This window comes from Heterodontus francisci, chromosome 29 (assembly GCF_036365525.1).
Source record: "Heterodontus francisci isolate sHetFra1 chromosome 29, sHetFra1.hap1, whole genome shotgun sequence".
In the NCBI taxonomy this organism is placed as follows: Eukaryota; Metazoa; Chordata; class Chondrichthyes; order Heterodontiformes; family Heterodontidae; genus Heterodontus; species Heterodontus francisci.
The window spans coordinates 7,605,618-7,623,062 of NC_090399.1; the positions used below are offsets into that span (position 1 = coordinate 7,605,618).

The 17,445-nt window shown below is 47.7% G+C and overlaps 1 pseudogene; it reads right to left on the minus strand.

Moving 5' to 3' along the window:
- LOC137346096 (butyrophilin subfamily 3 member A1-like) overlaps positions 1 to 17,445 on the minus strand; it is a 146,803-nt pseudogene that overhangs the window by 16,731 nt on the left and 112,627 nt on the right.

Sequence of the window (17,445 nt, forward strand, 5' to 3'; positions counted from 1 at the left end):
AGTGAATAGTGGGGGTGCCGCAAGGATCAGTGCTGGGACCTCAGCTATTTACACTCTATATTAATGACTTGGATGAAGAGACAGAGAGTAATGTATCTAATTTTGCTGATGATACAAAGCTTGGTGGAAAGGTAAGCTGCGGGGAGGATGTAGAGAGGCTGAAAAGAGATATAGACAGGTTAAGTGAGTGGGCCACAAGATGGCAAATGGAGTAAAATGTAGGAAAGTGTGAAGTTGTTCACTTTGGTCGTAAAAATAGAAAAGCAGAATATTTTGTAAAAGTTGTGAAAATGGTAAGTGTTGATGTTCAGAGAGACTTGCGGGTACTCGTACAAGGAACACATAAAGTTAACATGTCGGTGCAGCAGGTTATTAGGAAGGCAAATAGCATGTTGGCCTTTATTGCAATGGGATTGGAGTACAGGAATAAAGAAGTCTTAGTAAAATTGTACAGGGCTTTGGTGAGACTGAACCTGGAATACTGTGTGTAGTTTTAGTCTCCACATTTAAGAAAGGATATACTTGCACTGGAGGCAGTGCAGCAAACATTTACTAAATTGGTCCCTGGGATGAGGGGGTTGTCCTATGATGAGACGCTGAGTAAATTGGGTCTATATTCTCTGGAGTTTAGAAGAATGAGAGGCGATCTAATTGAGACATAACAAGATTCTGAAAGGGCTTGATAGGGTAGAAGCTGAGAGATTATTCCCACTGGTCAGAGTATCTAAAACACAGGGACACAGTCTCAGGATAAGGGGTCAATCATTCAGGACTGAAACGAGGAGAAATTCCTGCACTGAAAGGGTTGTGAATCTTTGTAATTCTGTATTCCAGAGGGTTGTGGATCTCCATCATTGAATACATTTAAGTTTGGGATAGATAGATTTTTGGTCTCACAGGGAATCAAGGGATATGGGGATGGGGTAGGAATGTGGAATTGAAGCCCAAGATCAGCCATGATCGTATTGAATGGAGTAGCAGGCTCGATGGGCCGAATGGTCTATTTCTGTTCCTATTTCTTGTGCTCGTGTGTGAAGGTTTGAGCGAGGGTACAGAAATGATTTCTGAGAAAGGTTCTGGGGATGAGGGACTTCAGTTATGTGGATAGACTGGAGAAGCTGGGGGTCTTCTCCTTGGAGAAGAGAAGGTTGAGAGGAGATTGGATAAAGGTGTTCAAAATCATGAAGGGTCGCCTGCCCAACCTGAATCAGCCTGACTAAAATCATAGAATCATAGCATGATTACAGCACAGAAGGAGGCCATTCGGCCTGTCATGTCCATGCCGGCCCTTTGCAAGAGCAACTCACCTAGTCCCACTGTCCTGCCTTTTCCCCATAGCCCTGCGATTTTTTTTTTGTCTTCAGATAATTATCCAATACCCTTTTAAAAGTCATGCTTGAATCTGCCTCCACCACACTCTCCGGCAGTGCCCTCTGGTTCTGGACTCACCCACAAGAGGAAACATCCTTTCCATATCCACCTTGTCAAGACCGTTCAGGATCTTATAAACTTCAATCAAGTCTCCTCTCACTTTTCTAAACTCCAGTGAAAACAAGCCCAGTCTGTCCAGCCTTTCCTCCTAAGACAACCTGCCCATTCCAGGTATCAATCTAGTAAACCTCCTCTGAACCGCCTCCAATGCATTTACATCCTTCCTTAAATAAGGAGACCAAAACTGCACACATTCGAGATGTGGTCACACCAATGCCCTGTATAACTGAAGCATAACATCCTTACTTTTATTTTCAATTCCTTTCCTAATAAAGGATAGCATTTCATTAGCCTTCTTTATTACTTGCTGTACCTTCATACTAATGTTTTGTGACTCATGCCTTAGAACACCTAGATCCCTCTGCACCTTGGAATTCTGCAGTCATTCTCCATTTAAGTAATACTCTGCTTTTTTAATCTTCCTGCCAAAGATAACAACTTCACATTTTCCCACATTATAATGCATCTGTCAGATTTTTGCCCACTCACTCAACCTATCTATATCGGTCTGCAACCTCATGTCCTCTTCACAACAGACTTTCCAACCTATCTTTGGGTCATCTGCAAATTTAGCTACCATGCCATCGCTCCCCTCATCTGAGTCATTGATGTCAATTCTAAAAAGTTGAGGCCATTTAACAATTTATATCAATGACTTAGATGAGGGGGAATAAATACTTTTAAGAGAAGTCATCTGCTGCATTGTGTATTTTAAAAGTGAACAACACTGAGCTGTGATAGCTGTTACTGAGTGTTCCAACTTACTCAGTTACAAGGGAGAGACAATGTCCTGTCCAGATCAGGAACTCAGAACTTCACAGACAAGTAATATTCCCTTTTGCCGACAGTGTTACTTCTGTTTTCGGTGGGTATTGGAGATTGGATTCCCCATCTTCAGAAATATTTGAGAGAGGTGATGTGACTGGAATACCTTTGGATTCCTGTAATGCATTCCCACAGAAATCATAGCAGGTTTAAGGCACAGAAAGAGGCCACTTGGCCCATCGTGTCTGTGCTGGCCGAAAAATGGTCCACCTATCCTCACCCCACCTTCCAGCATTGGGTCCGTAGCCCTGCAGCTTACAGCACTTGAGCTGCATATCCAGACTCCTTTTGAATCAGTTGAGTGTCTCTGCCTCAACTATCCTTTCAGGCAGTGAGTTCCAGACTATCACCACCCTCTGGGTGAAAAGGTTTTTCCTCATCTCCCCTCTAACTTTTCTACCAATCACTTTAAATCTATGCCCCCTCATCACTGACCTCTCTGCTAAGGTGAATAGACCCTTCACCTCCACTCTATCCAGGCCCCTCAAAATTTTGTACATTTCAATCAGATTTCCCCTCAGCCTTCTCTGTTCCAAGGAGAACAGCCCCAGCCTATCCAATCTTTCCTCATAGCTGCATTTTTCCAGTCCTGGCAACATCCTCATAAATCTCCTCTGTACCCTCATTTCTGTAATGAGGTGTTCAGAACTGCACACAGTACTCAAGTTGTGGCCTAACCAATGAGTTATACAGTTCCAGCAGAACCTCCCGGCTCTTGTGTTATGTACCTCGGTTAATAAAGGAAAGGATTTCTTATGCCTTCTTAACCATCTTATCGACCTGTCCTGCTACCTTCAGGGATCTGTGGACATTCACCCCAAAGTCCCTCACTTCCTCTATGCTTCTCAGTGTTTTCTCATTAATCATGTATTCCTTTGCCTTGTTTGACCTCCCCAAATGCATCAACTCACACTTCTCCAAATTGAATTCCATTTGCCACTTTTCTGCCCGTCTGACCAGACCATCAATATCTTTCTGTAGCCTACAGCTATCCTCCTCGCTACCTACCACACGGCCAATCTTTGTGTCATCCGCAAACTTCTTCATCATGCCCCCTACATTTATGTCCAAATCGTTAATATATACCACAAAAAGCAGGGGACCCAGTACTGAGCCCTGCGGAATGCCACTGGAAACAGCCCTCCAGTCACTAAAACAGCCGTCAACAATTACCCTTTGTTTCCTGCCACTGAGTCACTTTTGTATCCACCTTGCTGCATTTCTCTGGATCCCATGATATTTTATTTTTTAACCAGTCTGCCATGTGGGACCTTGTCAAATGCCTTGCTAAAACCCATGTAGACCACATCAACTGCACGACCCTCATCTATCTTCCTTGTTACTTCTTCAACAAATTCGATCAAGTTGGTCAAACAAGATCATCCCTTAACAAATCCGTGCTGACTATCCTTGATTAACCTGTGCCTTTCTAAGTGACAGCTTATACTGTCTCTCAGAATAGATTCCAATAATTGTCCCACTACTGAGGTTAGACTGACTGGCCTGTAATTATTCGGTCTATCCTTCGCTCCCTTTTTAAACAGAGGTACAATGTTAGCAATTCTCCAATCCTCCAGCATCACACCTGTATCCGGTGAGGATTGGAAAATGATGGTCAGACCTTCTGCTATTTCCTCTCTTGCTTCTTTTAACAGCCTAGGATACATTTCATCTGGCCCTGGAGATTTATCAACTTTCAAGGATGCTAATCCCATTAATACTTCCACTCTCCCTATGTTTATCACATCCAATATTTCACACTTTTCCTCCTTAATTACAATATCTGCATCGTCCCCCTCTTTTGTGAAGACAGATGTAAAGTATTCATTAAGAACCATACCAATATCTTCCTCTCCTACACATTGGTTACCTTTTTGGTCTTTTATGGGCCCTACTCTCTCCTTAGTTATCCTCTTACTCTTAATGTATTGATAAAACATCTTTGGGTTCACCTTGATTTTGCTTGCCAATATTCTTTTATGCTCTCTCTTTGCTTTCCTAATTTCCTTTTTGATTTCACCCCTCCACTTTCTATACTCTTCTCGGCTTTCTGTAGTATTGAGTTCTCGGTGTCGGACATAAGCTTTCCTTTTCTGCCTTATCTTCCCCTGTAGCTCCTTGACATCCATGGGGCTCTAGATTTGGCCGCATCACCCTTTTTCTTTGTGGGAACATGTTTACCCTGAACTGCTTGAATCTCCCCTTTGAATGTCTCCCACTGTTCTGACATTGATTTTGCTTCAAGTAGATGTCTCTAGTCCACTTTTGCTAAATCACTCCTCAGTTTAGTAAAATTGGCCGTGCCCCAATTGAGAACTCTGATTCCTGTTCTATCTCTGTCCTTCTCCATAACTATGTTAAAACTGACTGAATTATGATCACTACCACCAAAATACTCTCCCACTGCCACTCCTTCCACCTGCCCATCTTCATTTCCGAAGACTACACCTAAAACTTTTTTTTATTTCCAAAATATGCTTTATGCATAAAAAACTGTCAAAAAAAATACATTACAAAACAGTTCAAAACAGCACCAAGTCCACAATACAAAGAGTGCAAAAGAGATCAGTTTCCTTCAATACAAGAGTGAGTTGCCTCACAACCCTTCCATTTCATTTTACCTGCCATGTACATTTTGCAGCAAACAAATATTTTCTGGATACAGCCCGAGGGGTTTTCCCTGGATCCAGCCCCTCAGTTCAGCTTGGTGGGGGGACCTTACACAGTGGTCTTTCCCCATTGAGCCTTTGCTGCAGCTGCCCCAAGCTTTAGTGTGTCCCTCAGCATGTAGTCCTGGACCTTGGAATGTGCCAGTCTGCACCATTTGGTCGTGGGCAACTCTTTGCGCTGGAAGACCAACAAGTTTCGAGCAGACCAAAGGGCGTCTTTGCACCCTTTATTGTTGGACTTGCAACATACTGGGCAAAAATGTTGTCCTGAATGCACCTCAAGAATTCTATTCCCTCAATTCCTTTTACAATAAAACTATCCCAGTTAATATTGGGGTCATTAAAATCCCCTACTATTACTGCCCTACTGTTCTTGCACTTCTCAGAGATTTGCCTACATCTCTGCTCTTCTATCTCCCTCTGAATGTTTGAGGGTCGATAGTACACTCCCTGCAGTGTGATTGCCCCTTTTTTATTGCTTAGCTCAATCCATATGGCCTCATTTGATGAACCTTCCAACATATAATCCCTTCTCACAGCTTCCACTCCCCCTCCTTTCTTATCCCCCACTATCACATCTGAAAACCCTGTAACCAGGAACGTTGAGCTGCCATTCCTGTCCCTCCTTCAGCCATGTTTCTGTAATAGCTGTGATATCATACTGCCATGTGTCTATCTGTGCCCTCAGCTCATCTGCTTTATTTGCTATACTCTTTGCATTGAAATAGATACCCTTGAGCACTGCCAAACTCTTCTTTAAATTTTCTAACCCTCGTTTCCTCTGTCTTCCAGACTCATGCATTAATTTTCCGATGTCCATTTTCATTTCTGATTTTGTTCCAGCTGAGTTTATCCTCAGGTCCCCATCCCCCTGCCAAACGAGTTTAAACCCTCCCCAACAGCACTAGTAAAACGTCCTGCAAGGAACTCAGTCCCGGCTCTGTTCAGGTGCAACCTGTCAGGCCTGTACAGGCCCCATCTCCCCCAGAGCCGGTCCCAATGTCCCAGCTGAAGCCCTCCCTCCTGCACCATCTTTCCAGCCTCACATTCATCTGTCTTATCCTTCTATTTCTATACTGACTTGCACGTGGCACTGGGATTAATCCAGAGATTACTACTTTTGAGGTCCTGCTTGCTAATTTCTTGCCTAGCTCCCTAAATTCTGACTGCAAGACCACGTCCCTCTTTCTACCTATGTCATTGGTTCCGATGTGGACCATGACTGCTGGCTGTTCACCCTTCAGGATGCTCTGCAGCCGCTCAGTGACATCCTTGACCCTGGCACCAGGGAGGCAACACACCATCCTGAATTCACGTCTGCAGCCACAGCCCCACCACCCGCTCCCCCCCCCCCCCCCCCCCCCCCCCATGAACCTGGCTCTGGCTGCTCTCCCTAGGTGAAGCATCACTTTCTTCAGTATTCAGAACTGAATACCTGTTGAAGAGTGAGATGCACTCAGGGGTCTCTTGCACTACCTGCCTGATTCTTTTTGACTGCCTTGTGGTCACCTATTCCCTCTTTCCCTGTATACACTTAAGCTGTGAGGTGACCACATCTATAAACGTACTATCCATGTAGCTCTCATCCTCATGGATGCACCTCAGTGTCACCAGCTGCCGCTCAAGTTCCAAAACCTGGCGTTCAAGCTGCTTCAGTTGACGACACTTCTTGCACAAATGGTTCTCCAGGATACGGGAAGCATCCTGGATCTCCCACATAGCACAGGAGGTGCACTCAACAAGGTTGAAGCAACCTTGCCATTCCTTAATTTATTAGTTGACTCTTTGCTCTGCTAAAAATAACCTTACAAATACTAAAACTGCTTAGAATAAAAATACCAGCTACTCACTTGTTCCTTATTTGCAAGCTATTTACACACACACCCTAACAGTAATGTACATGCCCAGCTATTGAGAGTTATTCCCTAACAGCAATTAATCACCAACCAATCACCTTACAGCTTTCCTGTGACGTCACTGTTCACTTTTTGTTTTCAAACGCCTGGACTCCTCTCCGCTGCTCTCCCAGAAGGGAAGTGATCTAGGCCTCAATCCTCGAGCTCTATTTATCCGCTCCTTACTCCCTGTTCTTCCCACATGGTATGAGCAGGCCCAATGCATGATGATGTCATTAAACATGTTAATTGGCCATCTTGGTGTCTGTCTTTCTTTACCAGTTCCTCCCAATATATAACAATTCCAGAGTGTGTCCCATGCAATAAATGCACATTTTGATTTCTTTACAATAATTTCAAATATATTCTTTTGTGTGGCACTGCTGCAGATTTACTTCAATTTCCTGGGGACTGGCAGTGCTGCTGCCCGTTACCGCACAGAGTTCTTCAATGATACATCGTCTCATTCTGCCCTGTCTCAGCTCATCTGCTGCTGAAACCCTCTTCAATGCCTGTCAATCCAGGGAATCAAGGCAAATCAGCTGTGGTGCTATACAAATGTATTTCTCCTCCATTGTTTTTAAATGTATAAATATCAAGATATTATTGTCAAATGAGATAGGTTCTAAAATGAGCTGAGACTATGGCCGGAGTTTAACAGTCCCCCACAGGAGCAGGCTGGTGGTGAGGGTGGCGGGTCGTAAAATTGAGTGGGAGGTGGGGGGAGGGGGGGCGGAATCATTCCTGACACCTTCCTGCCCCCGCTGTAATTTTTCAAAGGGCAGTGGTGAGAAACACCCCGCCTGCCCCAGACCATTCAATGACCTTAAGTGGCCAATTAACGGCTACTTAAGGGTCTCCTCCCACCACCGCTGGGGTGAGCCCTCCTGATCGGGCACCCTGTGCCTCATGGATGGCCCCCCCATTGCACAACAACCCCCCCCTCCACCCCACACCGATCACACTTGCCTCACCAGGACCTGGCCGATTGTCCCTGGCGAGGCCCCAAAACTTATCTCCCTTCTGGGGCCGACGTCCATGATCCTGCTGCTGGCTGGGTGCAGTGCCAGAAATGGCCACCGCTCCTGGTGCTGTGGCTGGGACTGTGAACTGCCGGCTCTCTGATTGGCCAGCAGCTCCATTAGGCGGGACTTCCTGCCTCAGAGAGGCGGAAGAGGCCCAAGATCACTTAAGGGCCTGGGGCACATAAAATGTTAGTGTGGCTCCCAGGCCCAGTGGAGGCGGGCTCACCCCCAACTTTTTGACTGGTGGGCGGGGTCTCCCGCCAAATGTAAAATTCCGGCATATTTCATGCAACTGGAGGATTGCAGTTAGGCTCCAACTGGAGGATTGCATCCAGTTCTGGTCACCACACTTCAGGAAGAATGTGAGGGTCCTTGAGAGGATGCAGAGGAGATTTACCAGAATGGTTCCAGGGATGGAGGATTTTAGTTACAAGGTTAGGTTGGAAAAACTGTGTTTGTTCTCCTTCGAATAAAGGAGATTGAGGGGAGATTTAATCGAAATGTAGAAGATTGTGACAGGTTTAGATAAGTTAGACAAGGAAGAGTGGTTTTCTATTCACAAATGGTACAAGGACTCGGGGACACAGATTGAAAGTTTTGGGTAAGAGATGCAGGGGGGATGTGAGGAAGCACTTACTTACACAGTGGGTGGTAATGACCTGGAACTCACTGCCCACAAGGGTGGTGGAAGTGAAGATGATCAATGACTTCATTGGGAATCGAGCCGGGGAGTGGGACTGACTGTGGAGAGTGGCATAAACTCGATGGGCCGAATGACATCCTTCTGTGTGTAAATGTCTCAATAATTCTGAAGTATTATTTTTGCTGAGGTGGATTTAGAAACTGAAAAGGGAAGTGACATGATGGTGCATAATTTATTCTCTAGTATGGTGATTTATTTTATTCATTTTGGGAATATGGGTGTCGCTGGCAAGGTGCCCTCATTCAGGCAAGTGAAATGTATTCCGTCACACTCCTGACTTGTGTCTTGTAGGTGATGGAAAGGTTTTGGGGAGATGGGAGGTGAATTACCGCAGAATACCCAACCTCTGATCTGCTCTTGTAGCTACAGTATTTATGTTCAAGAAAGAGTTAGATATAGTTCTTAGGGCTAATGGGATCAAGGGATATGGAGAGAAAGCGGGAACAGGTTACTGAGTTTGGATGATCAGCCATGATCGTATTGAATGGTGGAGCAGACTCAAAGGGCCGAATGATCAACTCCTGCTCTTATTTTTCTATGTTTCTATATGGCTGGTCCAATTAAGTTTCTGGTCAATGGTGACCCAAGAATGTTGCGGGTGGGGGATTCAGCTGTGATAAAGCCATTGAATGTCAAGGAAAGATGATTAGATTCTCCCATGTTGGAGATGGTCATTGCCTAGAACTTGTGAAATGTGAATGTTATTTGCCATTTATCAGCCCAAGCCTGAATGTTGTCCAGGTCTTCCTGCATGTTGCCATGGGCTCCTTCAGTATCTGAGGGCTTGCAAATGGAACATAAACACTGTGTAATCATCAGAAACATCCCCAGTCTGACCTTATGATGAAGGGAAGGTATGATGAAGCAGCTGAAGATGGTTGGACCGAGGGCGCTGCCCTGAGGAACGCCTGTCATGATTTCTTGGGGCTGAGATGATTGCTCTCCAACATCCACAACCATCTTCCGTTGTGCCAGGTATGACTAGGGAGAGTTGTCTCCCTCTATCGCTATTAACTTCGATTTTACTGGAGCTCCTTGATTCCACACTTGATCAAATGCTCCCTTGATGTTAAGGGAGTCAATCTCACCTCACCTCTGGAATTCAGTTCTTTTGTCCATGTTTAGACCAAGGTCATAATGAGGTTTGGAGCCGAATGCTCCTGGCAGAACTGAGTATTGGTGAGCAGGTTATTAGTGAGTAAATGTCACTTGATAACACAGTCGACAACACCTGATTATTGAGAGTCGACTGATGGGACAGTAATTGGCCAGATTCGATTTCATAGAATCGCAGAAACCTATTCAGCCATTCAGCCCATCGTTACTATACTGGCTCTTTGAAAGAGCTTGGTCCCACACTCCCTTTTTTTGTCTGTAACCTGTCAGTTCTTCATCCTCAAGTACCTATCCAACTGTTTTAAATTATTTGTGGAATCAGTTTCCACCACCTTTTCAGGTAGAACATTCCAGATTCCATAAACACTCTGAGTGAAACATTTCTCCTCATCGCCCCTCTACACTTTTTTCCAATGTTTTTAAATCAATGACTTCTGATTCTTAACCACTTGTCAGAGGGAATAATTTTTCTCTATCAAAGTCTCTCATCATATTGAAAACCTCTATTAGGTCACATCTTAACCTTCTCTGTTCCAAGAAGAACAGTCCTAACTTTTCCAACTTCTTCCCATAACTGAATTCCCTCATCCCTGGTAACATCCTGGTAAATCTCCTCTGTAACCTTTCGAAGGCTTTTACATTTTTCCTGAAGTGTGTTGCCCAGTATTGTCCACAAAACTCCAGCCGGGACCGAACCAGTTGTTTATAAAGTTCCAGCATGATCTCTTTGCTTTAATAATCTATTCCTTTATTTATAAATTCAAGGAACACATATGTCTTTTTAACCACCTTATTAACTTTCCCTCCCACCTTTAAGAATTTATGGATGTGAACAACAAGGTCTCTGTTCATCCACACTTTTCAAAATCGTGCAATTTATCGGATACTGTCTTTCCATATTGGTCCTCCCACAGTGCATCACTTTGCACTTCTCTGCATTGAGCTCATCTGCCAAACTTATGTCCATTTCATCATCCTGTCTGTGTCATCCTGAAGTCTACAATGATCCTCATCACTATCTACTACATTGCCAAGCTTTGTATCATCTGCAAACTTTATAATGTTGCTTCCTGCACCCGAGTCTATCTCCTTTGTTAAAATTGAAAAGTCAAAACTGATCCTTGGGAAACACCACAGCAAACACCTCCCTATGGTAGCATATTGGTAATGTTACTGGACTAGGAAATAATGTGTTTGACTGTTAACTGCTCTCTGAAATGGCCTAGCAAGCCACTCAGTTAGATCAAATCACTACAGAAAAAAGCACTATGTGGCTGCAGTGGTTCAAGAAAGCAGCTCACCACCACCTTCTCAAGGGCAATTGTGATGGGCAATAAATGCTGGCCTTACCAGCAATGCTCACAACCCAAGAATGAATAAAACAAGTCTGAAAAACATCCAGCCACCATCTGCTTCCTGTCATTGAGTCAATTCTGTGTCCATATCGCCACTTTCCTCTGAATTCCATAGGCTTCCATCTTCTTAACAAGTCTCCCATGTGGCACTTTGTCAGATGCCTTCCAATATCCAGATATAGAATATCTAATGCACTACCTCAGTAAAACTCAATTCCACTTTTCATTACTGAACCTATTTAATTTCAATCTATTTCTATTTGCTGTTTTGCAACCTTATATTTTTAATAATTTCGTTTTCTGTCACTTCTGTTAAATCACTGTGTACACCGTGTCTAAATACTCATTCGGCAAGATATTTAATTTGAACTTGAGCAATATGGGTTGATAATTTAATCCATTGACTTGGTGGTATAGAAATGGTGCCTATATATGAGTAGTCAGAGGAGGAGTGGGGCCTATTAGGGACAGAGAGGCTTAGAGGCACCGGGCTTGGTTGGGTTCCCCTTGTTTGAATGTTCCTGGCCTGTACCTGAAGCATCTCTTCCTTAAAGATAACCCATTGTTCCGATACAGCTCTTCCTGACAGTCTTTGGTTCCGTTCTACCCTGGCTAGATCCCTTCTCATTGCATTGAAATTAGCCCTCTTCCAATCTAGACATTCTAACTTATTTTGTTTCTTGCTTTTCTGTATTACTTCTCCAAACCTTATAATACGATGATCACTCTTACCCATGTACACCCTCACAGTCACTTGGTCCACTTGTCCCACCTCATTTCCCAGCACCACATCCAGCAATGCCTCCTTTCTAGTTGGGCTGAGAACATATTGATCACAGACATTTTAGAAAATCTGCCCCGATTTAACCTTGACTCTAAAATTATCCCAATTGACATTTGGGTAATTAAAGTCCCCCAATATAACCACTCTATAGTTCTTGTACATCTCTGACTTCCCTGCAGATTTGCTCCTCTATCTCTCTCTCACTATTTGGAGGCCTATAGAATACGTGAGAAGCAGAATGGAGACTGGATTCAATCTCACTTTGAAGAGCTGGAACCTGTCATAGCCGTCAAGTGCACTGCACTATTGAACTACAAGAAAGCCCCCAGCAAGCTAACATCCTTAGCACTTAAAGTAGCCAGAAGCACTGAGCAAAGAACAGCCAGGCGCTGTACAAATGACCACTGGCAACACCTATGCAGTCGTATTCAGCTGGCCTCCGACACCAGAAACATCAGAGGACTGTATGACGGCATTAAGAGAGCTTTTGGGCCAAACATCAAGAAGATCGGCCCCCCCTCAAGTCTAAATCAGGAGAAACGAGTAAGCAAATGGACCGCTGGGTTGAGCACTACCTAGAACTGTACTCCAGGGAAAATGTTGTCACTGAGACTGCCCTCAATGTAGCCCAGTCTCTGCCAGTCATGGATGAGCTGGACGTATAGCCAACAAAATCGGAACTCAGTGATGCCATTGATTCTCTAGCCAATGGAAAAGCCTCTGGAAAGGCATTACCCCTGAAATACTCAAGTGTGCCAAGCCTGCTATACTCTCAGCACTCCATGAACTGCTTTGCCTGTGCCGGGAAGAGGGAGCAGTACCACAGGACATGCACGATGCCAATATCATCACCCTCTCTAAGAACAAGGGTGATGGCAGTGACTGCAACAACTAGCGTGGAATCTCCCTGCTCAGCATAATGGGGAAAGTCTTCGCTCGAGCCATTTTAAACAGACTCCAGAAGCTGGCTGTGCGTGTCTACCCTGAGGCACAGTGCGGCTTTCGAGCAGAGAGATCCATTATTGATATGCTGTTCTCCCTTCGCCAGCTACAGGAGAAATGCCGTGAACAACAGATGCCCCTCTATGTTGCCCTCATAGATCTCACCAAAGCCTTTGACCTCGTCAGCGGACATGGTCTCTTTTGACTACAAGCAAAGATCGGATGTTCACCAAAGCTACTAAGTATCATCACCTCATTCCATGACAATATGAAAGGCACAATTCAGCATAGCGGTGCCTCATCAGACCCCCTTCCAATCCTGAGTGGCGTGAATCAGGGCTGTGTTCTCGCACCGACACTGTTTGGGATCTTCTTCTCCCTGCTGCTCTCACATGCATTCAAGTCGTCAGAAGAAGGAATTTTCTTCCACACAAGATCAGATGGCAGGTTGTTCAACCTTGCCCGTCGAAGAGCGAAGACCAAAGTACGGTCCTCATCAGGGAACTCCTCTTTGCTGACGATGCTGCATTAACATCCCACAGAGAAGAGTGCCTGCAGAGACTCATCGACAGGTTTGCGGCTGCCTGCAACGAATTTGGCCTAACCATCAGCCTCAAGAAAACGAACATCATGGGACAGGACGTCAGAAATGCTCCATCCATCAATATCGGCGACCACACTCTGGAAGTGGCTCAAGAGTTCACCTACCTAGGCTCAACTATCACCTGTAACCTGTCTCTAGATGCAGAAATCAACAAGCGCATGGGAAAGGCGTCTGCTGCTATGTCCAGACTGGCCAAGAGGGTGTGGGAAAATGGCCCACTGACACGGAACACAAAAGTCCAAGTGTATCAAGCCTGTATCCTCAGTACCTTGCTGTACAGCAGCGAGGCCTAGACAACGTATGTCAGCCAAGAGCGGCGTCTCAACGCATTCCATCTTCGCGGCCTCCGGAGAATCCTTGGCATCAGGTAGCAGGACCGTATCTCCAACGCAGAAGTCCTCGAGACAGCCAACATCCCCAGTATGTATGCCCTACTGAGCCAGTGGCACTTGAGATGGCTTGGCCATGTGAACTGCATGGAAGATGGCAGGATCCCCAAGGATGTATTGTACAGTGAGCTCATCACTGATGTCAGACCCACCAGCCGTCCATATCTCCACTTTAAAGACGTTTGCAAACGTGACATGAAGTCCTGCGACATTGAGCACAAGTTGTAGGAGTCAGTTGCCAGCGATCGCCAGAGCTAGCGGACAGCTATGAAGGCGGGGCTGAACAGAAGCGAGTCGAAGAGACTCAGCAGTTGGCAGGAAAAGAGACAGAAGTGTAAGGAGAGAGCCAACTGTGTAACAGCCCCGACAACAATTTCACCTGCATCGGCTGTGGAAGAATTGGCCTTTATAGCCACTCCAGGCACTGCTCCACAAAACACTGACCACCTCTAGGTGCTTACCCATTGTCTCTTGAGGCCAAAAAGGAAAGGATAGAATACCCTTAGCAGTGTGACCATCCCCTTTCTGCTCCTCAACTCTAACCAAGTGGATTCTGCCCTTGCCCCTTCAAGGACATCCTCCCTTTCCAGCACTGCAATGTCTTCCCCAATCAGGAATACCACCCACCTCCCTTTTTTCCTTCTCTATCTTTTCTGAGCACTTTATATCCTTGTATATTAAGCACCCAGTTTTCAGCATTTTTAACCATGTTTCCGTTATTGTCACTACAACATATTCCCATACTATTTGTGCTTGTAGCTCAACAATCTCATCTAGAACACTTGGTGCATTTACACACATGTATTGTAATCCTGTCTTTGCATTCCTCATCGTCCTTCTCAGTCCATTCCCATCCAATCGAGAACTACTCTCTTCTCTTGTACTGTCTAACACTCTCACTCTGACGCCACCTAATTCTTTGCTATTTTCTACACTAATGCTATCTGTCCCTTCCAATTCTCTGTGCACTGTGACGTGCCTCTTGTATTATCTCCTGGTTCCCACATCCCTGCCAAGTTAGTTTAAACCCTCACCAATAGCACCAGCAAATCACCCCACAAGGAATCTTGTCCCAGCTCTGTTCAGGTACAACCTGTCCGGCCTGTACATGTCCCAACTTCTCCAGAACTGGTCCCAGTGCCCCAGTAATCTATAGCCCCCCCTCCTGCACCATCTTTCCAGCCACGCATTCACCTGCACGATCCTCCTATTTCTATACTCACTTGCTTTCATGCACTTCAGGTTCTTCCTCTAAATTACAGCTAATGGGATACGGAGAGTCTCCTGACAACACAGAGCATGTGCAGAGCGATCGCCAACATCATCTGTGTATCTGAGCAGTTTCCATCTTCCAGTATGTGTCTGCGCATTCACGTATCAACTTCACCACGTTATGACGTCAGATGTAATGATGCCCGAGTGTTCCTTCACTCCTCAATGGCCGCGATCACCACCTCCATCCCCTCCAACACTACCCCACTCTCTACCGCAATCACTACCTCCATCCCCTCCAACACTACCCAACTCCCTCCCGTGATCACCACCTCCATCCCCTCCAACACTATCCCACTCTCTACCGCAATCACCGCCTCCATCCCCTCCAACACTACCCCACTCCCTCCTGCGATCACCACCTCCATCCCCTCCAACACTATCCCACTCCCTCCCGTGATCACCACCTCCATCCCCTCCAACACTACCCCACTCTCTACCGCAATCACCGCCTCCATCCCCTCCAACACTACCCCACTCCCTCCTGCGATCACCACCTCCATCCCCTCCAACACTATCCCACTCCCTCCCGTGATCACCACCCCCATCCCCTCCAACACTATCCCACTCTCTACCGCAATCACTACCTCCATCCCCTCCAACACTACCCCACTCCCTCCCACAATCACCGCCTCCATCCCGCCGCTCCCACCTGCTCACCGCTCCATCCTGCCGCTCCCACCTGCTCACCACTTCATCCTGCCGCTCCCACCTGCTCACCGCTCCATCCCGCTGCTCCTGCCTGCTCACCACTCTATCCCTCTGCTCCCGCCTGCTCACCACTCCATCCCGCTGCTCCTGCCTGCTCACCACTCCATCCCACTGCTCCCGTCTGCTCACCGCTCCATCCCGCTACTCCGCCTGCTCACCGCTCTATCCCGCTGCTCCCGCCTGCTCACCGCTCCATCCCGCTACTCTGCCTGCTCACCGCTCCATCCCGCTGCTCCTGCCTGCTCACCACTCCATCCTGCTCCTCCCACCTGCTCACCGCTCTATCCCGCTGCTCCCGCCTGCTCACCGCTCCATCCCGTTACTCTGCCTGCTCACCACTCCATCCCGCTACTCCCACCTGCTCATCGCTCTATCCCGCTGCTCCCGCCTGCTCACCGCTCAATCCCGCTGCTCCCGCCTGCTCACCGCTCTATCCCGCTGCTCCCGCCTGCTCACCGCTCCATCACGCTACTCCCGCCTGCTCACCGCTCTATCCTGCTGCTCCCGCCTGCTCACCGCTCCATCCCGCTGCTCCCACCTGCTCACCGCCCCATCCCGCTGCTCCTGCCTGCTCACCACTCCATCCCGCTACTCCCGCCTGCTCACCACTCCATCCCGCTGCTCCCGCCTGGTCACCGCTCCATCCCGCTACTCCCGCCTGCTGACCGCTCCATCCCGCTACTCCCGCCTGCTTACCGCTCCATCACGCTACTCCCGCCTGCTCACCGCCTTATCCTGCTGCTCCCGCCTGCTCACCGCTCCATCATGCTGCTCCCACCTGCTCACCGCCCCATCCCGCTGCTCCCGCCTGCTCGCCACTTCATCCCGCTGCTCCTGCCTGCTCACAGCTCCATCCCGCTGCTCCCGCCTGCTCACTGCTCCATCCCGCTGCTCCCGCCTGCTCACTGCTCCATCCCGCTGCTCCTGCCTGCTCACAGTTCCATCCCGCTGCTCCCGCCTGCTCACAGCTCCATCCTGCTGCTCCCGCCTGCTCACCGCTCCATCCCGCTGCTCCTCCCTGCTCCCGCCTGCTCACCGCCCTATCCCACTGCTCCCGCCTGATCACCGCCCCATCCCGCTGCTCCCGCCTACTCACCGCTCCATCCCGCTGCTCCCGCCTGCTCACCGCTCCATCCCGCTGCTCCCGCCTGCTCACCGCCCCATCCCGCTGCTCCCGCCTGCTCACCACCCCATCCCGCTGCTCCCGCCTGCTCACTGCCGCATCCCGCTGCTCCCGCCTGCTCACCTCTTCATCCCGCTGCTCCTGCCTGCTCACAGCTCCATCACGCTGCTCCCGCCTGCTCACCTCTTCATCCCGCTGCTCCTGCCTGCTCACAGCTCCATCCCGCTGCTCCCGCCTGCTCACTGCTCCATCTAGCTGCTCCCGCTTGCTCACTGCTCCATCTAGCTGCTCCCGCTTGCTCACCGCTCCATCCCGCTGCTCCCGCCTGCTCATCACTGCATCCCGCTGCTCCCGCCTGCTCTCCGTCCCATCCCGCTGCTCCCGCCTGCTCACCGTCCCATCCTGCTGCTCCCGAATCCATCCCACCTCTCACTTCCCGCCTTGCAGCTAGCAGCCCACTCGCTCCCAACCCACCACCTCTCTGAGCAGTGAGGCAAGGAGCGAGAGTGGGAGGGAAAAGTGAGCAAATGGGCTTGGAAGA